Source organism: Corvus kubaryi, unplaced genomic scaffold, assembly GCF_017639235.1.
Source record: "Corvus kubaryi isolate FWS band 111438036 unplaced genomic scaffold, C.kubaryi_AGA036_p1.0 37322, whole genome shotgun sequence".
NCBI lineage: Eukaryota > Metazoa > Chordata > Aves > Passeriformes > Corvidae > Corvus > Corvus kubaryi.
Window position 1 is genome coordinate 4,443,835 of NW_024581101.1, and position 6,404 is coordinate 4,450,238.

A 6,404-nucleotide genomic window follows, 5' to 3' on the forward strand; every position below is an offset into this window, starting at 1 on the left:
ACTTCCCTGAAATCACTTTCTCATTTCATTACTGCCCCTACCATTCATTTCTAATGGTTTGTGGCCTCTTTCTCCACATATATCCTTAGCCCTGCCTTTATTTTCTGCCTTAAAAATATCACTTTCGTTTCTACTGAAGGGCTGAGATTATACTTGGCTGTTGTAAACAGTCAGTTTAGAAGAGAGTAAAGCTTGTTTGCTCAAATATTTTCCCATATTTCACTGTATCCCATGGATTTTAGGATGAACAGATTGTATAACAACCCACATCTGCTCAACAGGTCTGCCAGCCTAAAGCTGAACAGCTCCTAACCCCTCAAACCATCCTGTCCCTGTCTCCCTTCCTATTTTTAGACTGAGCTAAGAAGGCTTTGTTTATCTCTTGTCACTTCGACTGGATCATCTGAAGATGATTCTGCTTAGTCTAATTAGGCCTTTTCTCCTTCTCCCCATAAAGGGGGGAGTGAGAGCAAAGGGGGGTGACTCAAAAGGGCAGAACCCTTCAGCCATCACAGAGATATCCAGGTGACACAAGGCAGGGACTTCCACTGAGAGTCACATGTGAAGAGGTTTGTCAGCTGAAGGCACTCGGGATCTGTCACCCCATCCGTGCCCTGTCCTTGAGAAAACACACTGTGGGGACAAGCTGGACTGAATTTCTTATTGATCATTAATAGGTAGCAAGAATTATTGCAGGTTAAAGAGAGTAGGGAGATATGAGATAAAATGGAAAGTGAAGCAAAACCAGAAAAACTTAACATCTGTTCAAAGGTGTGGGGATATTTACAGATCTTAATGTAAATATGCACTCTAAAGCCAGCTTTCATTGTCATAAATTGTCGTATTTTCCCCAGAGATGCTGCACTACTGAAGAAGGAAGCAGCAGATCTTTATGAAGCTGGATGACATAGCAACAGCTAGCTCCCAATTAAGAGTGGAAGGGAATCTCTCCATCAGGCGCTCCAGCCATTAAGATGCAGTTCACACCATGCACGTCTCTGAGAAGTTTGCAGTCTGTGAAAGCGAAGGTGAAGGTCAAGGAGTAAACCACAGAAACCTTGGCTACCTGCAGAGTCTGCAATCAAGATGTGTGCAGTTGATACATTCTCATATTATTCCCTGAAATGATGTCTTTTCTTCCCATAAATGTGGTCACTGCATTGCTGATCACCAAGGCTTTGTAGTACAGCGTTGTGAGGTGATTTATAAAACTCATGTTTTCAAGGCAGCTCATCAGGGAATTGAAGCAGCTAAGATGTTGATAATCACTAGACCTGAAGCAGATCTGACAGCCAAAATTCCAGTCTTTCTCAAAAAACCTTTTGCTCAGAGGTATTTGCTGTAAACAACTTTGGTTCATCTGTAGTCAAAAGCAGTGCTGGGTATTTCTTGTCTGGATATCACCTTCCCTTGCAAAGCCCCCTGCCCATCATGCCCTTCTGTCTTTCAGGCAGGGCTAGAAATAATTCTTTCCTGCCCAATAAATTACCAACAATATTTCCCATTTAAAAATGAGTCAGTCACAACATGATTTTCATGAACATTGAGCAGAAAATTCTTTTTTCTGCTAGAAGTTTTTTCCTTATACAACGCCTTGTTTTGGCACATAGACATCCTCACTCCCATTAAATATCAAACATTTCAAATAATCATCTGAGCACTATTCTTTATTTGAACGGAGCTTTGATCTTGAAGAACTAAATAACTCAGATGACTCGTATGAGACTGCTAATTCCAGCCACACAATAACAAGGAAACCTTTTCTGGTGAGGGCAGCTCACACAAAGTTTTGAGAGAGCAGCTTCCCCCACTGGAGGTCACAGACACACAGAGTGGATCATTGACAGAAGAGGGGCAAACAAAACTGCCTCCCAGGAAAGACCAAGCAATAGGCAAAACTAAAGGAATGCATGCAGGAATAAATAAAACAAACTGTCTTCATGCCTGGGGTCAGACTGGGACTGGCAGGAGAAGTGCAGCAGCTCCAGGTGTGCTCAGGAGGTGAACACAGGCTTGAAGTCCACAACCAACCACATTCAATCAAACCCTAAGCATTTCTTTTCTCTCAAACCGTCTTATTTTTCAGAAGGACTCAGCTTTTCATTCACTGGAGCTGCTGGGTGGTATTCCCTTCCAGGACCTGGACATCTGGTTTCTACTCAGAAGCTTTTTGCTAAATAATTCCACTGATTTCAGCAAGCCCGAGGCAAAGCAGGAGTAAACAAACCAGAAAATCACCATGTAGAGAGTCTGGTTCTACAGCACTTCAGTCACAGCAAAAACATTCCTGTCCTGGACCTCTGCACAGAGGGAAATCAGCTCCCATTATCACTGCCTTTGTTTGTTGGCTTATGCCACTGGTTTGCAATTCTGCAAGTCAGACTGGTTTTGATACTGGTCCAGCTCCTTTCACAATCTTCATTTTCAACCTGTCTCTTCACAGAAGGGCTGGGAGGGAGGGCAGGAGGTTCTTTTTATTCTTCGTGCTGCCTTGCTTCTGCCTGTCTTGTTACCACTAATGATCTTAAACACTTTTCCCAGCATTTCATCAGTATAGCATTTAATTGGGTAATCACCTGCTGAAGTAAAAATAATGTTTCTAGGCAGTCCATCTGCCTTTGCAACACAGGGAAAAACAGGTTTGAGCAGGTAGGTGCAAATGCAGGCCTTGTATTTTGATGATCAACTGGTTTGAATGGGACTTGAGGGAAGAGATTCGCTTCAAAATAAACCTTCCCTCTCTGCTACCTGTTCTGTTATAGATCAGAGAGGAATTTGGGGGCTACATCCTGAGTAACAGATTAAAAACCTTTCTTTATGTTTCCATTCTTTTGTTCCAGCAAGCACCAATGTCCAATGCAGACTGGGAACATTTGGTGACTCTGTACAGCCCTTTCTCATCTTCAGCTGAACATGGCAACTTGGAATCACTTGGTATCACAGCAAAGGCAGCCTAAACAAAACAGGCAAAAAATCATTCTGGATTTTTGCAGCCAGACAGAGGGCCTTTAAAACCTAAAAGAATTTTTCAAAAACCTTAAATAAGGTTTGTGCACATGACAACATCTGAATTCCCAAAATAACTACTTTATACTAGACTATAAATACAGGTTTAGCACGAGGTGAAAGAGAAGCTTCCCTTGTGTGCCACTAAACTGGTAAAAAGAAAGGACAAACCAATTAGGGGGATTAAAAATTGACGGAGAAACTCTGTAACATTCCACAGGAGCCCCTGGTATTTGATAAATTCATAAGCTCCTTGAAAAGAATGAAGAATAAGGTGACAAAATTTGCTTAAAGCAGAAAACAGCAGAGACTTCTTCAGCATGGGTAAGAACAGAGTTGAGGGGACATAGGATGACTGACTATAGACTGATAATTCACCATGCCTTGCAGCATAAGATCCATAGGGATGAGAGCATGTGGCAGCAGCTTGAACATAAAGAGCAAAGATGTAAATCAAACTTGTCCTTCAAAATTCAGAATTAAAATGATGGAATACCTTCCAAAAGGACAGGTTGGATGTTAATATGCAGAGAGATTAAAAACCTCTTAGACAAATGGAAGAGAACTCCCTCAAGTGCTATTAAGCAAAATGGTGTGAATATAATATTCTGGTGAAGAACACCACAGACAGAAATATGAAGAGCCATACCTAGAGAAATATCTCTATGTTTGCTCTGCTCTAACACTTTTTTCTGCAAGCATTTGCTACTGCCTGTTGTGTCTGTTGATTTCTCCAGGGTCATCTGGACTCTTGGACTGAGCTGTTGCAGACAGCACTTTGGTCTCAGAGCCCTCTGCCCTGTGCATGCAGTTAAAAGAGTTTCACCTTGGAGCACACAGACGTCGAACGGAGCAGTTTTCCATCTTCCCTTGCAGCCACTCTACTCAAAGAGGGACCCTAAAGCTACTGATCTTCTGTTGTGCATGGAATGAAAATCAGACAAGAGAGAAGAAAGGAGAAATCTAATGATAGTCAAGGGATACTGTGTAAGCCTTTCCAAAGGTGGAGAAAAAGCAACAAGCATCACATAAATAAAGAAAATAAAGACCTGAAGCCATAAAATGAACAAAAGAACAAACCCTCCATCCAACCAACCAAAAAACAAGCTAGCCTTTCCCCAAAACACTTATCTGTTGGGTATAAAGAAACCTATTTCTTAAAGAAGGATTTTAAAAGCAGCCTAAGTCTGGGCTGTATTTCCACCATTCCTTGATTAAGAGCAGCACTTAAGGATAACAAGCAGGCTTGTGTTGTACATGGCCTTGTAAATAAAGTATGAGGGAGATAAACGAACTTTTACAACTTTTCTGGGAAAGCTGGGAAATTAATGGAAACCACCTTAGCCCTAAGATAGTTTCTCCCAAATAACAGAGAAAATCAATTTACATAAAAGCCCCGACTGCTATTGTTAGCCTACTTCCAGAGCTCCTGCTTCCTTGTTTAAAGTTAGCCTGCACCTCCAAACCACACTGCAATTTCTATAGATGGATTCTTTCCTCACTTTCCAGCACCATTAAGACCCTCCAGGATGTGTTTTACCATCCTGCTCATCCAAACCTCCCACAGCAGCCTCATACATCACCCCACACCTCGAGGCGTGTGTTAATTGACCAATAAAACACACCTGTAGCATATCAATGTTCTAATAAAACACTCCACATATTCTGTAAATTTTGTGCTATCAGTTCTCCATCAATTATTTATTAAGAGCCAGCATAATAATTATCTGCTGGGCAAGGTGCAATAACATGAGGACAAAACAGTGCAAAATACATTTTATCACCTCCTCACTACAGTTCCAGTCTTTGTGGCACACTGCATATTTATAAGTGCTTGAAGTGAGGTAAGATTGAACTCTTCAGCTCTAAATCTTCATACTTGATTCACCAAGAGATTGCTTTGTTGAAATTAACAAAATACAGGGCTTCTTATAGTATTTACTTGCATCAGGTTCTCTTAGTCCTAACATTAGTGATCCCCTTCTGCATAGAATCCATAGCTTCATCCTTTGTGAGTCCTCCTTAGCTGACTCTGTATTAGTGTTAGTGAACAGAAATATTTCCACGAAAAAGACGCTGTAAGGTCCTTTCAGGACTAAATTTTTTTTAAACTTTCAGTAGAGAATATTTAGAGTATCTCCAGATACAATTAGCACATATCTAAAATGAGGGTGCAGAATTAAGAGCCAGCGTGGACTTCAGTGACCTTGTCAGTTTTCAAGAGGTGCCCTATTTAGGTTGAAAATACTTTGGATTTTTTAATAAATATTATGGTTAAATCCAGATATGGCGACAGCCAAATAGAAAACAGATAAAGGCTTGAAATAATCACTAAAACATAACTCTTAAACAATTCCTGATTCTTTTCTCCAAGGGGAAGTTAAAATTCATACTGCTACAGTTTGCAGACTTAGATGATTAAAACACAGCAGATCCCTTTCTTTCCTCCGTGTTCTTATTTATTGCTGCCTTTACAAGATAAATGTTTCATGAAGTTGAAAAGAATTAAAATCAAGACTTACAGAAGTGACTGAAATGAAAGGAGAATCAGCAAATGCATGAGTATAAGTTTAAAGATTATTCTGTTGCCTCTTGCTCAAGAGACAGTTCTTATGTTGATGACAAATGAAGGATACAGGAAAAAAGAAAGAGCTTAAGGTAAGTAGAAGTTAAATGGGAGAAAATGATCATCACTGTTACTCTCAATTCTTTGTAGACATCCACCTGAAAGCTCTCACTAGCTCTAAGAACAGGTGAAAATCCTGGTATACATAGCTCTTCATGGAAAAGAGAACGCTCATCTCCATCACCTTCAATCTGCCACACATTGTTTGTGCCACTAAAGTGTGTCTTAAAACAAAATACAGGAATGGCAGCAGTGCAAATATAAGACAAATAAAAGCTTTTATTTTCTACTGACTATTCAGATGTACCTTTAGGGTCACGTTTCTGCCTGTAATTTACTCAATGCTTCGGTTCTGTGTAATGGTGTCCTGGGGTGGCTGTAGGATACTGTATCCCCATCGTCTGCCCTATTGCAGACATGAATCCTGTGCCTTTCTGTGTCATTAGGCTGGGTCTGAGAGAAAGGGAGAAAAAAAAAGCTGAGTGGTTTGTGCTCAAGGGCACACACACTGCCCTGTGTTCCTGGCTGCTGCAGAGCAGAGGAAAGCACCTTCCTGCTTCTCCCAGCTCTCGATTCCTTTCCTCAGGAGAGAGACGGAGAATTCAACTCCTTTGCTTTTCAGCTAGTCCATGAGCTGAGGTAAGAAAGTTTTTTTCCTGTGACTTTGGCTTGTTTTTCTTTTTTTCTGGACTGTTCAGCACCACCAGAACATCACTGGGAGGCCCTACACCTTTCCCTGGAGGGGCCCACACCAAACTCCAGCTCTGGAGAG